Source organism: Piliocolobus tephrosceles, chromosome 20 (assembly GCF_002776525.5).
Source record: "Piliocolobus tephrosceles isolate RC106 chromosome 20, ASM277652v3, whole genome shotgun sequence".
NCBI classification, from domain to species: Eukaryota; Metazoa; Chordata; class Mammalia; order Primates; family Cercopithecidae; genus Piliocolobus; species Piliocolobus tephrosceles.
Genome location: NC_045453.1, coordinates 6782452 through 6802391, shown reverse-complemented (window position 1 = coordinate 6802391; position 19940 = coordinate 6782452). Strand labels below are relative to the sequence as shown.

General features: G+C 44.7%; 1 protein-coding gene across 4 annotated transcripts in view; it reads right to left on the bottom strand.

Moving 5' to 3' along the window:
• RALY (RALY heterogeneous nuclear ribonucleoprotein) overlaps nt 1-19940 on the bottom strand; it is a 91645-nt gene that overhangs the window by 41988 nt on the left and 29717 nt on the right. For all 4 annotated transcript variants that reach the window (XM_023220450.2, XM_023220449.2, XM_023220451.3 and 1 more), the window contains exon 2: nt 7027-7109. The gene's annotated coding sequence lies outside the window, so the exon portion shown is untranslated. The remainder of the gene's footprint in view (nt 1-7026; nt 7110-19940) is intronic.

Here is a 19940-nt window from a genome sequence, read left to right as displayed (position 1 = left end):
CTACAGCTCAGACAAGTTAGTCACATAGAAAATAAATGTCAGATCAAGGACCCAAATCTTAGTATTAAGAATACACACAATAGTGGGAAAGATGCAGTTACTTAATCTTCCTAAAGACGAGTTATGTCACAGATATCTTTTATCTTTTACCTCTTGCCCTATGTACTCAGAATTGCTGACTCTTGACAGATTATGCTAATTAGGGATATGGGAGGTGGCAATGAGGTGAGGATGAATAGTGGAGACTCAAATAATACAATGACAGATAATTTCAAAGAAGCAATTTCTGCTTTGTGTTCATGGGGTAAAGTAGGTTTTCAGCACCCCCCAATCTGTCCCATTCAATAAGTCCCCTTTATTCACTTCTTACTCATCTCAAAGTTCTAGAAACACCATTGCTCACAGACCATGGTTTCTTGAGCTTTGTTACCCAGCTTAGATTTTGTTCTCTTGGCCATGTTCTTAGGCTCAGGACCCTATCTCACTGCCACAGCCAAAATCCCTAGAACTGCCCTCCAGTTAATCTAATCTATAGGTCCCTCTCCTGTTTGGCTGTTCTGCTCTGGCCTGCTGCTCCAAAGGGACAAAAGGATCTTCTTTAGTTTTAATGAAAACTGGGGAAGGAAGCAGGGGAACCCAGGACCTCATAGCGCTCAGAGCCCTTTGCATGCGATTCCTTTCCCCCAAGCAAGCTGTAGGTTATTGCTTTGCTATGACAGCAATCCTCAAGCAAGCCAGCTGTTTCTGGAACCAAAGTAATAAAATATGGCCAAAATCCTTGGGTGGAGAGTGAATAGGAACAGCTGTTTCTTACATGAGCTGCTCTGGCAGCCTCCCCCTCAGATCCCCGCTCCTCCACAGAATTCTCTAGGAGCCATCTGATGATTACACTGGCAGACAATGAATCTCCTGCCCTTTCTAAGCCACCAGGTCCACCTTGGTCAAACATTCATCCCCATACCTTGAAGGACAATGATGCACTGTTACTGCTCCCAGACCTTCTCAGACTCTATCCCAGGTCCCTAACACTGTAATTACTAATATTAATAATCTTGTACATTTGTACACTATCCAATGGTCTTATATAGCACTTATCTGAAATGTGCTTTACACAGTAGGCTGGGTAGAAACTATTATTCCTTGTTTATAGATGAGGAAACTAAAGGTCACGAGTAAGTCCCCAGCAAGCCCAGGCATTGCTCGAGCCCCTCCCACCTCAATGTTACCTATGGCATCTGCACTGTAACCCTTATTTAATGGAATCAAATCTCTGCTTAGAATTTCAGTTGTAACAGGCAAAAGAGGTGTTCAGAAAGGTCCCCCAAAAGCCACTGTGAAGCCTCTGAAGTCCATGAGGTAGGCAGCTGTCTCTTCTAGCTCTTTATCAGGGAAACTTCCTCAGAAGCCTGGGAGGCCCTGGCTTGCCAAGTGTCACCTGACTTCCTGCTACACCACCCCCATATGTCTTACTCGAAGCTCATCCTGCCTCACTGCCTGCCCAGTGCTGATTTCAGGGAGGTAGGGTCCAGGCTGCCAAGCGCTATGGGTCTAGCCCTAGCACTCTCTCTACTGGTAACACATATACATTGCAGGCCACTTGTCTTCCCTATTGTTTCTGAATCAGGCCCCCTCTGAAGTTTGATACCTCTCCAGAGGCTACTGTATCAGAAAGAGCAAACTGACAGTCCACTGGTAGAGTTAAGCCTGAAGAATTGTTTGGTTTGGGGTGTATTGTGCCTCAAAATTCAATAAACTAATCCTTCAGAAACTAGAAAAAAGCAAACTAGACCCAAAGCAGCAGAAATTAGAAAATAATAAAAATAGTAAAAAATAGTAAAAAAATCAATGGAAAAGAAAAACAATGAAACTAAAAGTTGGTTCTTTGAAAACACAAGCAAAATGAACAAACCTGTATCTAGACTGACCAAGAAAAAAAAAAAAAAGACACAAATTACCAACAAATTAGACAACTTGGGTGAAATGGAAACATTCCTAAAATACACAAATTATCAAAAGTGACTCAAAAAGAAATAGAAAATCTAAGTAGATTTAACAAGTAAGACATTTGAATTAGTAATTTTAAACTCTTCCAACAAAGACAAGCCCAGGCCCATGTGGCTTCACTGATGAATTCTATCAAACAATTAAAGAAGAAATAATACCAATCCTTTACAAACTCTTTCAGAAAACAGAGGAGGAGGGAACATATCAATTCATTCCATGAGGTCACCCTAATGCCAAAAGCAGATAAAGACCTAAGAAAACTACAGAACAGTACTCCCCAGCAAATCAAATCTAACTCCATATAAAAAGGATTATACACTACAACCATGTGGGATTTATTCTAGGAATGTGAAGTTGATTTAGTATCTGAAAATCAATTAATGTAATGTCAATGCAGAATAAAGAACAAAGACCATAAAATCAACAAAATCTAACACCCATCCATAATGAAACCCCTTAATAAACTAGGAATAAAAGGGAACTTCCTTAGCCTGAACACCACACAATGGTGAAAGATGGAATACTTTCCTCCTAAAATTGGGAACAAGGTAAGGAAGGCTGTCTGCTCTTACCACACCTGTAGCCACATGGCCTCCTTTCGTTCCTCAGACACAACAAGCATGCTCTTATTTCAGGACCTCTGAACTTGCTGAACTCTATGCCTAGAATGTTATTCCCCCAAAGATACACATAGCTCACTACTTCAATTCTTACATATTTCAGCACAAATTTTACTTTCTGAGAGGCCTTCCTTAATAATCCAGTGTCTCCCTATTCCCTTACTCTGCTTTTTCTTCAGATTTATTCGTTTATCTACTTTTCTCTACTAGAACGTAAACTACAGAGAGAGAAAACTATTCTATTCACTGCCATACCTCAAACACTTCAAACTGTGACTGGTATATGACAGACACTCCAACACTCACTGAATGAATGAATAAATGTGTATCTTCAAAACAAAAAATGTCTATAGGAGAATGAAAAAGGAGTAGTGGGGGACTACTAGCTTAAGATAGCCTGAGAAGGACCAGGGTTTTAGGTAGTGGGGAAAGAGCCAATGTAGGATATAATAGAAAAAAACTTGGTTTTCTGGAGCCAGATTCTTCTGGGTTCTAAGCTTAGCTCTTCTGATCACTGCTTACACGTCCCTCTCTAACTCTCAAGTAATTTATTAAATAAGAATATCACCACCTACCTCCCAAGTTGCTATGAAAATGAAATATATTTATGTAAAGCATTCAGTATAGTGCTTGATAATATACAGTAGACACTATAAATACTTAATTTAACATTTTCTGAAAACTTTGGCTTTCAAGAGGAACCCAAAACCACCACAGAATTACCCAGCCCCACCCTCATCTTACTGAGGGACATAGTTGTGGAGGTGCTGCTCCTAAATTAAGTGGCCTCCAGACTGTTGTTTTAACTTATTCTTCTTTCACCCCTCCCCTTTCAGTCAGCTTTCAGCTCTCACCCCTAGATGGTATTAATACAGCAGCTTTTCTCCCTTTTTTGATATGCTGCTTTTAATCTTATGAGGTTTTAGAAACCAAATGCTAAGCTTGTTACAACAACACGTAAAAATAAGAATAAATGGCCGGGCGCGGTGGCTCACGCCTGTAATCTCAGCACTTTGGGAGGCCAAGACAGGCGGATCACGAGGTCAGGAGATTGAGACCACCCTGGCTAACACGGTGAAACCCCGTCTCTACTAAAAATACAAAAATTAGCTGGGCGTGGTGGCGGGCGCCTGTAGTCCCAGCTACACAGGAGGCTGATGCAGGAGAAAGGCGTGAACCCAGGAGGTGGAGCTTGCAGTGAGCGGAGATCGCACCACTGCAGTCCAACCTGGGCGACAGAGTGAGACTCCATCTCAAAATAAATAAATAAATAAAAAATAAGAATAAATTAGCACTGTGCAAATACTTAAGGATGACAATGCTTTACTTCCCTCGTTTTTCAGTTGGACTCTGGAAAAATGAGGCTATTAGATAAATAAGGTATTATATGGGTAGCTTATCATATATAAATGTATATATTATACATTGATTTACATGGAATCATTCATATTTTAAAAGTTAATAGTGGAGCTTCTTCACAGAGCAGTTATTACAGGAAGCGTATAAGATCCAAGCTTGGCACCCAGGCCAGGGAAAGGCCAGAAGCTGTAGAACTTTACATTAACAAGGCAAAAAGAAGTGTCAGCAAGAGCCTGGATATTCAGAGTAGGAGGGAAGGTAGGGGTCAAAACCCTCTGTGCACTCTCAGGCAGACAGAAGAACAGAATATCCATCGTTAAAACACAGTATGAAGAGAATGGTCTCCATCATTGGTAAAGGGGGAGAACAAGATGGTAGAAAAACTGGCATGACCATGGCCTCCATAAAATGTGAGGCTACAGTACAAGAGCCTTTTTCACTAGCAGTAAGCAGGGGCAGGCAGGGAACCTAGGGCCAAAGGAGGAATAGCCTTCTTCAAGAGATGACAGCAGGGAACAAGGCAACACCTCAGTGGAGTGCCAACTCCTGTTGGGATGGGCTCTTGGGAACTGCTGTAGTATCCTATGCCAGGGTTCATGAGTGCACTTAAACCTGCACTCTGCAGCCTATACATTGCAAATCGTGGCTGCCTGTGCTACCTGGCTTTGTCATCTGTGCCACTTGGCTTTGTCATCTGTGCCCTGGAATCCTTTTCCTTAAGGAAAAACTAAGCTATGGGTAAGGCCCGCAAAAGAAAGGAGAGGAGGAGAAGGGCATAAGAGAAGATTTACAGTGAAAATTTCCAGAGGAAAATCCTCCCGTTTACTTTTGGGGAATGGGGCGGCAAACAGGTCAGGGACTGAGATGCCACAGATACTATTATATTTTGGATGCTGGACTCCTCCAAACCTCTTGCTGAAATCTGATCCCCAATGTTTAAAGTGGGACCTAATGGGAGGGGTTTGGATTGCTGGGGGCAGATCCCTCATGAACAGATTAATCCCCTCCCTGGAAGGAGGGTAGGGGAAGCGAGTGAATTCTCACTCTTTTTGTTCCTATAAAAGACGGCTGTTAAGAAGAGCCTAGCATCTCCCTTCTCCCTCTCTTACCATCTGATTTCTAGCCACAGCAGTTCCCTTTCCACCACAGCAGAAGCAGCCTAAGGCCCTCGCTGGGTGCAGACACCCAATCTTGAACTTTTCCCGACATCCAAATTGTGAGACAAATAAACGTTTCTTCTTTATAAATTACTCGGCCTCAGGTACTCCTTATAACAACATAAAACGAGCTAAGACAGACACTTAAAATGTTTTCCTCTCACTTTCTTGTTTCATTGATGCTGCTTTACAATTCACAAAGCTTTCCAACTTGCATTTCTCATTTGATTCTCTGTAACATACCTGCATGGTTGGTGTACACACATGAGACATGAGGGGACAGGGAGGCACTCCAACTTTACAAACAGGGGAATGAAGACTGTCCAAGGGCACACGTTGAGAGAAGATAAAAACCCAGGTTTCTCAACTTCAAGCCAGTACTCAGGTCCTTATCCTGTACTGGCCCAAGTGTTTATGAGATACCATGTGTTACAGAGGTATTCTTCTTGTTCTGGTCACTTTAGCCTGGGCCTCTGCCTGCTCGAAGGTTCTTCCTATCTTTCAGTCTAGTAGCTCCCTTCACTAGAAATACCACTGCTCAGAGGGACCTCCAACTCCTACCTGCCCTGTTCAGCCCCTCAACTGAATCTCCTTTCTGAATTCCTAAGTCTGCCTTCTTGAACTTTGTAAGAAAATTCAGAATTAGAGAGGGAAATTAGCAGCCCAAGGAAAGCCTGTCAGGTCAGGAAGAACAATGGCATTTATGGTCAGACCGACCTGGGTTCTAACATCAGCTTTATGGATTCCCAGGTGTGAACCCTGGGCAAATTATTTCAGTTCCTGAGCCTCAATTTCCTCATCTATAAAATGAGGTTTCAGAGCAGGCTGTGGTGGTACATGCCTATAATCCCAGCTACTCAGGAGGCTGAGGCAGGAGGATCACTTGAGCCTAGGAGTTTGAGACCAGCCTGGGCAACACAGTGACACCTGTCTCCCAAAAACAAAAATAAAACCCCCCACACACAAACAAAAAGGGATTTGTCTAGATTGACATCAGTAACATAGTAAGTTCTTAATGTGTGGATTTTCCTTCCTTCTCACCATCTGTCAGGTTCCCCTGACATCCCATTTATAAAGCCTTAATCACTCCACTCTCACCATTATTCATATGACATTTTGCAGAACTGAAGAAACTACAGGATTTTCTGGAGCTGACCTATGAGCTTGGCAGATTACAGTAAAAACTAAAGCTAAGAAAGTCTCTAGGGTGCCTGGCGCGGTGGCTCACGCCTGTAATCCTACCACTTTGGGAGGCTGAGGCAGGCAGATCACCTGAGGTCGGGAGTTCAAGACTAGTCTGACCAACGTGGAGAAACCCCGTCTCTACTAAAAAATATGAAATTAGCCAGGCATGGTGGTGCATGCCTGTAATCCTAGTTACTCAGGAGGCTGAGGCAGGAGAATTGCTTGAACCCGGAGGCAGAGGTTGCAGTGAGCCAAGATCGCACCATTGCACTTCAGCCTGGGCAACAAGAGCGAAACTCTGTACCTGCCTCCCACCCCACCAAAAAAAAAAGGTATCTAAGGGCTGTGAGGTCATGTTAAAGAGCTTGTGAGAGGACAGGTACAGCCACCAGGTCCCAGGATAGCTCCCCACCCGCCACATCCCAGTAGAAAGCAGCTAGCAGAAGCAAGAAGGAAACAGACCTGCTCTGCCTTACTCATGGCAAATGATCCCAGACATTCTTGTGGCAACTCTAGGAGAGCAGTCTCAACCCTCCTCCCAGTTCAGAAAGTTACCTGTGCAACATCCGACCTCTTAGACATGGAGTAGGAAGATACTCACTTATGAGTTATCTGTACTGAAGGTAAAAACAATCCCCAAACTAGTTACCCACCATGTTGGCCTAAGCTTGCCCAGAGCTTTCCCAGGCACCCTCACTCACCAGTAACAATGCTGAGCTTAGCCAGCCGTTTCCTCCTTTGGGTTACAGGGTCAGCACCACCTGCCTCCGGGAATAGAGCTCACCTATAATAGAGAGAAAAGTCCATTAGGGGTGCTGCTCAGAACAGGCAGTAGGCATTCAAAATTTCTGCCCTCACACATTTTGCATCCTAGCAAAAGACAGGTCAATTATTTACAGCATATAATTTCAAGTAGTGCTAACCGTCATAAAGAAAAATAGAACAGGCCTGGCGTGGTGGCTCATGCCTGTAATCCCAGCACTTTGGGAGGCCGAGGGGGGCGGATCACCTGAAGTCAAAAGTTCAAGACCAGCCTGGCCAACATGGTGAAGCCCTGCCTTTACTAAAAATACAAAAAAAAATTAGCCAGGCATGGTGGTGGGCGCCTGTAATCCCAGCTACTCGGGAGGCTCAGGCAGGAGAATCACTCGAACCTGGGAGGGGGAGGTTCCAGTGAGCCGAGATCACGCCACTGCACTCCAGCCTGGGCGACAAGAGTGAGACTCCATCTCAAAAAAAAAAAAAAAAAGGAAAGGAAAGCGAGGTAAGGGAATAAAGAATGACAAAAGGTAAGGGTGAAGTCTATTTTAGATAAAATGTTCAGGGAGGGGCCTCTATAAGGGGTGACATCCAGAGAGATTTGAATGAAGTGAGGGGGTAAGACATGCAAAGATCTGAGGGAAGAGTGTTCCAGGGAGAGAACAGCAAGTACAAAGGCCCTGTGACCTTGGTATGTTTAAGGAACAAGAAGACTAATAATATAGCTAGAATGGAGTCATAAGGAAAATGAGGTATACTAGAGACACAAGAAGGGATTTGTTCTGTATTTTATGTATGAGAAAATTAAGGTATGGAGACTAGGTTACTTGCCCAAGATCAAGATAAGTCAAGTGGTAAAATTGGGAGTCAAACTCAGGTCTTCCAGACAACTCTAACTCTCACCTGTGGCCCAGGCTCCTCCAGGCTTAGATAACCTAGATTCTAGCTGAGACAAACTTTCAAGCATTCTGAGATTTATTTCAGTTTTCTGTGCTCAGATCCCTCCTCTGTTCGGTGAGGATGGTGAAGAGAAATCCCTATATATTCATTCCCAGGAATGTGGAATGGAATAGAGCAGACTCTAGAATAAGAATAGTAGCACATACTTAGCACATACTAGGCACTGATATAAACCTTTTATTTGTATTAACGCATTTAGTCTTCACAATATTTTAAGGTTGGTGTGTTATTTTGCTAATGGGGAAACTGAGGCACAAAGAAATTAAGTACATTTGCTCATTGCACAGCTAACAAGATGGTGGAGCTGGGATTTGAACCCAGAAGTCCAACTCCAGGGCTTGCCCTCTTAACCTCACATTACATGTAACAATTCTCAAAAACAGAAGAAGGCAGGAAACATGTTCTCTTGTTCTAGTTTACATGGCTCACAGTCACCCACCCATCTACACCCAAGCCTGACATCTTCTCCATATACTTGCAGTCCAGGCTTTTTACCGAATACAAGTTGAATGACTCCTGAGTCCTTCAGCCAGGTGGTTCCAGAGGCTTCTCTAATCTCTAGTTACTGTAATCTCAAAGCTATGATAATAACAACGGCCATTTAATAACAACTGTGCATTTACTGCACAGTTGGAAACAGAGTAGGTACTGGCCTAAGCACTATTTTATTTCAGAGGGAGTGAAAGTTGCTCCAAGTCATGAGTAGAGGGATTGAGGGTGCGGGGGGCCTCCAGGTCTGGAACAAAGCAGCAAGCACAAGGAATCGAAGGATCTCTGCAGCTCTGGATCAAAAGACAAAGGCAGAGGCACCAGGGAGTCGGGTGCTAAAGGGACTGGACTATCAACACCTCCAATCAACAAGTCAACAAACTCAATTCATCTTCTATTTCCCAGCCTCTATGATTCAGAGAATGGCATAACCATTCTCCCAGGTACTCAGACTCCAAATATTCATGGTCTCAACCCCTCTTTCTCTCTCTGCCCCATTCCTACAACAGCCAAATCCTTGTGGATTTTTTTTTCCCCTCTGAGAGCTCTACTTTTTTCCTCTCTAAGAGCTCATCCAAATCATTATTTTCTTTTTTTTTTTTCAACATAGTCTCACTGTCGCCCAGGCTGGAGTGCAGTAGTGCAATCTCAGCTCACTGCAACCTCCACCTCCCGGGTACAAGCGATTCTCCTGTATCAGCCACTCAAGTAGCTGGGATTACAGGCACGTGCCACCACGTCTGGCTAATTTTTGTTTTTAGTGGAGACAGAGTTTCACCATGTTGGCCAGGCTAGTCTCAAACTCCTGACCTCAAATTATCTGCTTGCCTCAGCCTCCCAAAGTGCTGGGATCACAGGCGTGAGTCACCCAGCCAGTTATAAGATTTCTGTTTCTATTCCTCCTACTTAGTCTGGATCTATCTCCCAACAAGAGACCTGAGTTCTAATCTTCATCTCAGATCCCTCATCTGCAAAATGGGAATTCCTATACTGCCAACACAAGGATTTTATGATCACATGTTTTTATCAATGTGATAATAGGTAAGGAAAACAGCAGAGTTAGGATGGGAGAGTCCCAGCCAGGTTTTTTATAGTTCTTCTTGTAAGCTGAAAAACAGAGTACACACACAAACCTTCTATCTAATTAGTCAAAAAATATTTCCTGATACTAGCTGTACTGGTTGGCTTTGCTGTGTACACAGCTCTGAGTGAAGGGTTATGGAGGACGCAAAGATGATTAAGAACAGTCTTTATACTTAGGCACTTGGCATTCAGGATGGGACTATGATGTCCCACAAAAAAATTACTAAGAATATTAGGCAGGATCTAACAGTTCAAAGAATGTTATATATTGTGAAAGTGAAGAAACAAATCAGTCTGACCTGGGGTTGTCTCAGAAGCTTCACAGAAGAAGCAAAGATTTAAGCCAAGTCTTGATGCAAGGTGACAGAAAGACATGGGCTGCTACTATGCCTCAGGCATGAGGCTGGGTGTTAAACTGTTAATCCTTATGATACCCTGTGAAGTAGGTGATGACATGCCCATTTTACAACCAAGGTAACAGGTGAGGCTAAGTGTGCCATTCAAGGTCAAACAGCTAGTAAGCAACAAGGCTAGAATTTGAACCCAGGTCTGCTTTACTTTACTCCAGAGCCTACGTACTCTCATGATCTGCCTTACTTTATTACATAGCAACATGAAAGAAGACCAGATAAACTAAAGTTCTTTCTATCCTCAAAATTCAATGATTGAATGGAGGATGTGGAGGGAGTGGGGGTTGTGTGCTCACTGCTGCTACGTCTTCTCCATAAGATTGTGACCTTATGGCAGGATTAGGGTCTTATGAACTGTCATATAGGTCTTGGGTGATGTAGGATTAGGGTCTTCTGAACTACCTGCCAGGCTCTGTGTCAGTCTAAGTATCTGACATGTGAGTTAATCAAGGAATAAACAAAACCTGCCCAGTAACTCTTATTCTGAGGACTAGAAGTAAAGTCCAAAATCTCAAGCTCCATATTCAGAGTCTCAGCCCCAGTATCTGTATCAACCAAATACCTACTAATCTGTTGGCTTAAGGTGTCTTTTTCCCATTCTTGTTTTCGTAATTTAAGGGAGATGTGAGGAGTGAAAAGGCAGGGAGCAGAGAAAAGAGGATGGGAAAGGGGTGAAGGGAGAATAGGTAAGGAAGGAGACACCTGAACAGGTTTAAAATGTCTAAGGTTTGGGAGGCCGAGGTGGGTGGATCATGAGGTCAGGAGATCGAGACCATCCTGGCTAACACGGTGAAACCCCGTCTCTACTAAAAATACACACACACACACACACACACAAATTAGCTGGGCGTGACGGCGGGCGCCTGTAGTCCCAGCCACTTGGGAGGCTGAGGCAGGAGAATGGCGTGAATCCGGGAGGCAGAGCTTGCAGTGAGCCGAGAACGCACCATGCGCTCCAGCATGGGCGACAGAGCAAGACTGTCTCAAAAATAAAATAAAATAAAATAAGGTCTAGACTTTGGAAAAGATCTTTTTCCTTCTGGTACCAGAACCAAGGACTTTTATTCAAAAGAGAAGCAGCAGGAATTTCTCTTTATAAATGTTAAATGAAGGGAGTGTGCTTGTGCAAACTCCAAACTAAATTTGTCAACAGGAGGTAAAGTGAAGCACTTATCCACAAGTTGCTCAGGGCTCCAACCCTCAATCCTCACTATTGCCCTGCCCCAGCCCAACCTCTGCCTGGTTTAAGCTGAAGCCTGCAGAGGTCAGAAGACAAGTAGATTCTTTCTCTTGTCACAGCTTCCTCCTCTATCAGCATTAATCCAAGCTAACAAGCCCTGGGAGTATATCCTTCCTTGTGGTTAAGAAGTTACTGACATCCTCTGGACCTTTCCCCAATAGCTCCCTGTCATGAAAGCTCTGTTAAAAAACCTTCCTTATCCTCTAAAAAAAGAAAACCCAGGAATCTACTACTGGAGGCTAGGGAAAGGAGCCAGGATGTGAATGAAGAGTGAAAATTATAGGAAGCCTGGATCTGGACATCAAAGAGTGGGGAATCAAGCAAAAGGTCTGGGACAAGAGAAAAGGAGCATTCCCAGTGGGCCGAAGACGAAAGATTTTGGTAGAGGAAATAATCTCCTACATGTCCCTACAGAACTCTTGCTGTTTAGAATAAGCAAGCTCCAGGACCCATAGGAAGACTGGCTGAAAGAGGTGCTGGGCCAGGTGAGGTGGCTCACGCCTGTAATTCCAGCACTTTGGGAAGCTGAGGTGGGCGGATCACCTGAGGTCAGGAGTTCAACACCAGCCTGGCCAACACGGCGAAACTCCGTCTCTACTAAAAACATAAAAAAATTAGCTGGGTGTGGTGGTGCATGCCTGTAGTCCCAGCTACTCCAGAGGCTGAGGCAGAAGAGCTTGAATCCAGGCGGCAGAGGATGCAGTGAGCTGAATTCGCACTACTGTACTCCAGCCTGGGCAACAGAGTGAGACTGTCTTAAAAAAAAAAAGAGAGAGAGAGAGAGAGAGAGGTGTTGCTGAAGGGTTATCTTCCTCAAGAGACAGGAAGAGAAAGGGAAGCTGGGTTCCCCAGGCCTCTGGGGTGGCAACCAAGGCACGAGTGAGCAGCCACAGCCACAGGAGATAATCTCAGCCTAATGGCTCCAGGCTCCCTCAGGAAGGGCTCCCCTGAAGGCAGTCTCCAACCCATTTCTGCTACACTCAGCACTCGAGGGCTCACAACTGACCACACACAGGGAGTAAAAGACTGGCACAAGGCAAAGGCACAGGGCAAATGGCCCTCGTTCTACAAGCTAACTTGCCAATCTATTTGATAGTTGGGTTCCAGCTCCCCTAACCTCTCAGCCTCAAAAACTGCCTCAACCCTTCTCTAAGACTTGCTTATCCCAGCCTTTACTAAACCCCGTGGTCTTGCAGTTCTTCCAGACTCCTCCCCTCACAAGGATACCTGACCCTGACTCTTGTAACTGGCTCTACTGTATGGTTGTCTACGCTCAGGCATAATAAAACAACTGGCAGTGTTGCTGTGGGGGTAAAGAAAATGACCTCACAACATAATAAAAAATGCAGCCAGAACACAAAATGGCTCAGTAAAACCCTCCCATACTCCCAAACAAAGACAGGTGTCAGGATGCCCAGTGTACCAAAAAGTAGGCCCTAGAGGACAGCTGGTTTCTTAATGACAGGTGACATTAGGGGTCTTGAGCCCAACCCATGTTCACGTATGAGAACATAATGCATGCCATAAATAGATGAAACTCAATCTAGGCAGTCTCCAAGCTGCCTGGAGGAACGTCCACAGAATACAACAGATGTGCAAGACAATCATTCTTGCCTCTGCATTTTCTGGGTAGCTAACAGCATTTCTCCTTTCTCAGCTGAAGCTATCTCTAGTTTTCCCCTCCTCTTTCCCTAGAAGATCCAACCCGCAGGAATTATCAAGGGAGGCACAAGTAATTACTGTTTTCTTTTCTCCATGCTAATGAGACAGTTGGATGGTTCCCCTTCCCCCTCTCGAGCTGGAAGTGAGAATCTAAAGCTTTATAATCAGTAACCAACACACCAAAGCTCCGACCAAACACTGCTCTGTGCAATTGAGACCATGTAGAAATGGCTTTCATGCCCCTGATGAGACCAGAGCTGGAAGGGTTCAACCATTTTACAAAAAGGGAGGTAAGACCAGAGCAGGGAGGGGAATCTGTCCAAAGTCATACAGAGGGGAAGTCAGTGGCAGGGCCAGAACCCAGTCTCCTTATTCCTAACCAAGCCACCTCTTACCTCACTCAGACTTCATACAGTATGGAATAACTTTGGAGGGGACCTCAATGTGGAGGCTGGAACTACAAATTTCAAGTTTACATATCAATTTTTGAATAGGTGTTCAAAAACCAATGACAGGCTGGGTGTGGTGGCTCACGCCTGTAATCCCAGCACTTTGGGAGGCCAAGGCGGGCGGATCACCTGAGATTATCAGGAGTTCAAGACCAGCCTGGCCAACATGGTCAACCGCTGACTCTACTAAAAATAAAAAAATTAAAAAAAAAATTAGCCAGGCATGGTGGCACGCACCTGTAGTCCCAGCTACTCAGGAGGCGGAGGCAGGAGTGAGACTTCATCTCAACAACAACAACAAAAAAGCAATGACGCTGCTCTAACTGCAGATTTAGATTCAGTCCAGGAACTCCGGTTCCAGGGTGGAGGGCTAGGATCTGAGAGATAATACCAATTTCACCCAAAAATTAAAATCATAAGTGGATGGTCAGGCAAAACGGAATCTGTGAAAAATTCAATAAGGATTCAGTTTCAGTGTAGGTACATGGATGGGAGTTAAGAGTAAGACTGTTTCATTTCCTGCCTGGAATCAGAATTAGTCTGAGAACTGGATTTGAATTGCTGAATCCCACCTGAAGTGAGAGAGGCGAGGGACTTTAGAAGCTGATAGGGAGGCAGTCTTCGGGTAAAAAAAAAAAAAAGGCTTGTTAGAGTCTGCAAATTATTTCAGCTTAAAAAATTGAACCATTTTCCTCCTGCACAGCGTTTGCAAATGCTGGTTCCTTTCCCCAGAGGCCATGTCTTCCTTTTTCTCTGACCGTGGCTAGTTAGCTCTGGGCTAGAGCATCCTTCAGTCCTCCTGTTTTACCTTGGGCACTCTTCAGTAAAAGCCCCTAATAATGCTAGGTTCAGTTTCTTCATCTGTGAACTAAGGGGATTGGACTAGTAGACCGAGGTCCCAGTGCCCAATGTTCTATACTCGAGAGCTCATTTATCCACCAGACCCAACATTCATTTTTAAAGAAAACTCTGGACCCCATCCATGTACCTAGATACCAATTCTTCCTCCCTGTTATTATACCATAGACTGACTGTGGGGCTCTTGTGATACTCCAGCATATGATCAGTGCTGACCATAAGGCTTCAGTTTCTGGAGTGCACAAGATTAGGTGCTTTATTCTATAAATGGGCTCAGTTCCACATGAGATCCCTCGTCTTAGTCACCCGCCTAAGACTTTAGCCCCTGCCACCCCCACCCCCCCAAACTAAAGCCCAGCTCAAAATCCAAGGACAGGCCTCCCCATGAATGGCCATTGTCCAGAGACTGCCTGCCAGCCTAGATGTCCACTTGGGCTTGCTGCTGTCTCCACCCCTCTGTGAGGAAGGCAGCATATAGTATAAACAACCAGCAGACAGACCTAGGTTTAAGTCCTGGCTCTGCCACCAAAACTGGGTATCCTTAGTGCTCTGACCACTGTTTACCTGCCTGTCTCTTCTATCACTCTTCCCTACTTAGGAGCAAGAAATATTTAGTTGTTTTCCCGTATTTGCAATGAGTCAGTCATTGTCTACTGAATGATACTCTCTAAAACTGAAGTTGTCACATTTGTAAAATGGTAACTAAATCATCTACCTCAGAATAGTGAAGATAAATGAGGGGGGAAAAGTATGTAAACTGCCTAGACTACTGCCTGGCCCTTCTTCCTCTACTGTATCTTGGATTCCCAGAGCAAAAGTTTGCCTGTACTGAACTACACCACCCATCCTGGAGACATCATGACTTGCTGACAGGGTCTTTTCCATTCTAACAATCAGATTGACTGCCAGTTCCTGGAACCCTACCAATAAAAAGAGATATGACTACTCTCCTCACAGGTGAAGGTAGTGAATTTCAAGCAAATGATCTCTGAGCATATACTAATATTCTAGATTGAAAAGAGAGGGGAACTTTGGGGGGAAAAAATGCTATGCCATGAAGCTGGAGCCTTAAAGAAGAAATCCCAAGTCCCAAAAAGTGGCTGAAGATACCTGTACTGGAGTCTACAGAAGGGCCAGAGACATGAAATAAATTGCCTTAGGTCACATAGGAAGCTGAAGGCAGAAATGAGCTTAAAACTCACCACTGTGGTCTCCCTAGATGGTACTTTTTCCATCCTTCAGGGCAGATGCACAGTGCTGAAGGAAAAAGGAAGTGAGGCATAGGAGGCTGAGTAGAGTGGCATGGAGAGGCACACAGGGATGTCAAGTGGCACTTACACAGTTTCTGTTTGGTAAAGGTGACTGACGGATAAAGCCAGCCTTTAGTTTCGTAGGGGCCTTATGTGTTCTGGCAGTTGAGGGCCAGAAACAAATTCAAACTGGACAGAACAAGTGTCAACAGTTATGGAGGGAAAAGGAATAGGGTGTCTCAAAGTATCATAAGCCCCTCCACCCACAACATCAGCTGCTTTGAGTGATCAAAACCTTCTGCCTACCCATCCCCAACTTCTCAACTCATACTATGTTCCAGATTTTCTATGGTATCTGTCTTTTCCACTAGAGGGCCCTCAAACTTAAAAACTAGGGGTTAGGTATAAGGTATGGAGAAGAGAATAAGACCTTTGTCCGGGCTGTGTGTGGTGGCTCCCATCTATAATCCCAGCAGTTTGGGAGGCAGTGACAGGAGATCGCTTGAGCCCAGGAGTTCGAGAACAGCATGGGCAGCCAAGTGAGACATTGTCTTTATTAAAAAAAAAAAAAAAAAAGAAAGAGAAGGCTGAGTGTGGTGGCTCATGCCTGTAATCCCACCATTTTGGGTGGCCATGGTGGAAGGATCACTTTGGGAGGCCAGGAGTTGAGGACCAGCCTGGGCAACAGAGCAAGACCCGTCTCTATTTAAAAAAAAAAAAAAAAAAATTAATAATAAGAAAGTTTAAAAGAACAAATTTTTAACAAAGAGTTCCATCTCCTGAGGAAGATCTGATTGATGAGTCTTTTCTTTATTGTACTTATTATATTCACCCGAACTTCTGAGTTAAGGGACTGGCCCAAGGTCACACAGCTAATAAAGACAAATCAGGACTTGCCTGTGTATCAAGTATCCTTTTATGGCCATGGCTGCTATGGTTTGAATGTGTCCCCTAAAGCTCATGTGTTGGAAACTTAATCCCTAAAGCAACAATGTTGAGAGGGGGGACTCTGAGAGGCAAAATTAGGGCATGAGGGCTCTGCCTTCATGAATGGATTAATGTCATTATTGCAGGAAAGTGTTTGCTATCTTGAGAGTGGGTTTATTACAAAAGTGAGTTCGGCCCTCCCGCTCTCTCTCACCATGTGATGCCTTCTGCCACGTTTTTATGCAGCAACAAGGCCCTCACCAGATGCGGCCCCTGGTGAGGGGCCCTGGACTTGCCCGCCTCCAGAAGCATGAGTCAAACAAACTTATATTGTTTGTAAATTATTCAGTCTATGGTATTCTGTTACAGAAGCACAAAATGGACTAAGACGGTGACTTTCAGCCTGGCACAGTGGCTCATGCCTATAATCCCAGCACTTTGGGAGGTCCAGGCAGGCAGATCACTTGAGGTCAGGAGTTCACGACCAGCCTGGCCAACATGGCAAAACCCCAACTCTACTAAAAATACAAAAATTAGCTGGGCGTGGTGGTGCACACCTGTAATCCCAGCTACTTGGGAAGCTGAGGCACAAGAACCACTTGAACCCAGGAGGCGGAGGATGCAGTGAGCCAAGACTGCGCCACTGCACTCCAGTCTGGGTGACAGTGAGACTCTGTCTCAAAAAAAAAAAAAATAATTAAAAAGAAAAAGACAGTGACTTTCAGCAAATTTGATTTTTATAAAGTTTTGAGAGGTAGGTAAGACAGGTGTTCTCTGCTAAATCATGTCCCTTCTTCAAATACCTGCAATCCATTTCAGGCCTAGTTCTGACATTTATCTTCTCTTACAGAACCTGCATAACTACCTTCTTATTTACAGGTCAGCAAACTTTTTCTGTATAGGATCAGATAGTAATTAGGCTTTGTGGGCTACCATAGTCTGTGTGGTATTCAACTTTGCCATTGTAGTGCAAAAGCAATCACGGATGAACAAACAAGTATGACTGTGTTCCAGTAAAACTTTACAAACGAGGCAGTGGGCTAGATTTGGCCCACTAGTTTGCTGACACCTGTTCTAACTAATTTGTCTCCAATCACCTCTGTCGCCTAATTCATTATTCCTATCACAGTCCTGCAACTTCAGTGGATCCCCTTTGCCTACAGGATGGTTTAAACTCTACCCTTATTCATCCTGTACATCCTTTTCCTGCGCACTGCATTCCAATCACACTGAGTTGTAATCCGGCAGCTTCTACCATTCCTCATGCTGTTCCCTAACATCCGCAATGACTTTCTCCATCCCTTTGCCAATATTACCTACTTAGAGACAAGTCCAAACGCCAACACCTGGGAGAAGTCTTTGCCAATGATTCCCCCCACCCCACCCCCATGGGAGTTAACCTTCACTTTCCCTGACTAGCTTCCTTCCCAGGTAATCTGTCCAGCACATCCTCCACTTATATGTGTTACAGTGAACCTTCACATGCCTATCTAATTTACTGGAAGTACTTGAAAAACAGGAACTGTGTCTCATATGTCTATACACTATTTTCAGAACTGGGTACACAGTGGGCACTCAAGCTTCCTATCTACCGAATAAAGCTTGCTCTGTCTTACATAATTTGTTATGTATATGGTTGTCCCTCACCCACCACTACCTCCCCACTCCTCCAGAATTCTAAGTTTCTCAAGGGCAGGGACTGTATCTTACTCAACTCTGTGTCCCCTGCAGTACCTAACAGAGCACCCAGTGTCTGCTTACTGAACAGGCTTCTAGGCCGAATAGATTACTAGAACATGGGGATCTTTGGTTCTAGCAGAACCATGAGACGACCCACAGCATCAAAGAACCCTTCAATCTGCTTTATGGGCTTGCCCCTACCTCCCATCCCATCATGTTTTTGGGTCCGGCCAGGTAACCACTTAAAGCAGAGGCCAAGACCAGGCATCTCACTAGGTTGCTCTCGCCTGTGCTGCATTAAAGGAACTGGAACTATGTGAAGAGCAGAAGGATCTTTTTTTTTTTCGAGACGGAGTCTCACTGTGTCACTCAGGCTGGAGTGCAAGTGGCACGATCTCGACTCACTGCAACCTCCACCTCTCGGGTTCAAGCGATTCTCCTGCCTTAGTCTCCCGAGTAGCCAGGATTACAGGTGCCCGCCACCATGCCTGGCTAATTTTAAAAACATTTTTAGTATAGACAGGGTTCCACCAGCTAGGCCAGGCTGCTCTTGAACTCCTGACCTCAAGTGATCTGCCTGCCTCAGCCTTCCAAAGTGGTGGGATTACAGGCGTGAGCCACTGCGCCCGGCCAAGGGATCCTATTTTCAGACCTCCTTGTCCCCAGCCTCAAAGTGTATCCTAAGTACCAGCCCTAAACTGACCCCAATACGTATTTAGCCCTAGACCAGAAGACAGCCTTCTAACAAGTACAGATCCTTGGTTCCCCAAGGCAGGTGATTTCATTGAGGGAAAGGCTGCAATTCAATCTCAACTGAAGAAAAAACTCAAAGGTATGTTGTAAGAATCATTAGGCGCTCTATCTCTGGATGCAAAGGAACCTCTGTTGAGATTACGGGTCCTGGGCAAGCCTGCAGTCCAAAAGTACAGCTATCCTATCTTGTGGAATTTGTGGGGTCAAAGACTAAATTGCTGATGGAAAAAACAAAACAAACACCAAAAGAAATTTTCTTCTAAACCCACAACAGAACAACATTCCATCTGGGTAAGTGAGCTTGTCACAGGCATATCTGCCATTCCAGGATTATGGCTGTCAAGTTTTATTTAGGGTAATTAGAGTTAAAAATGTAATTTCATTTCAGGGGTATTTTGAACAGATTCCATTAATTTCTTTCTTTAAAGGAACACAGAAAGGAGGGGCAGACTGTGTGAAGCAGAGGACTTTGCCATGAGAGAAGCAAAGCTATTTGCCTGGACCAGATGAACTTTCAAACCACTGCCAAGAACCACAACACCTCTGCAGGTCTGGCCCAGAGGACAGAGGGCTGCTGCTCTTCAGGCTTCCTCCCTTCTTCCCCACAGCAGTCTAGAAATAAGTTTCAGTCAGCACTTGCTAATAAATCGATCTCCTCCTCCCTACCTGCCGCTCCTGCATTACTGCCATCCAATAGCTACTACTACAGCCTTAAATCTGGCAAAGGATAAGGGCTCAGGGCAGTCAATCTGTTTTGCTACATGTTAGGTACTACTTTAATGCCCACCCTTTTTTTTTTTTTTTTTTGAGACAGAGTCTCGCTCTGCCGCCCAGGCTGGAGTGCAGTGGCAGGATCTCAGCTCACTGCAAGCTCCGCCTCCTGGGTTTACGCCATTCTCCTGCCTCAGCCTCCCGAGTAGCTGGGACTACAGGCGCCCGCCACGTCATCCGGCTAGTTTTTTGTATTTTTTTAGTAGAGACGGGGTTTCACCGTGTTAGCCAGGATGGTCTCGATCTCCTGACCTCGTGATCCGCCCGTCTCGGCCTCCCAAAGTGCTGGGATTACAGGCTTGAGCCACTGCGCCCGGCCTAATG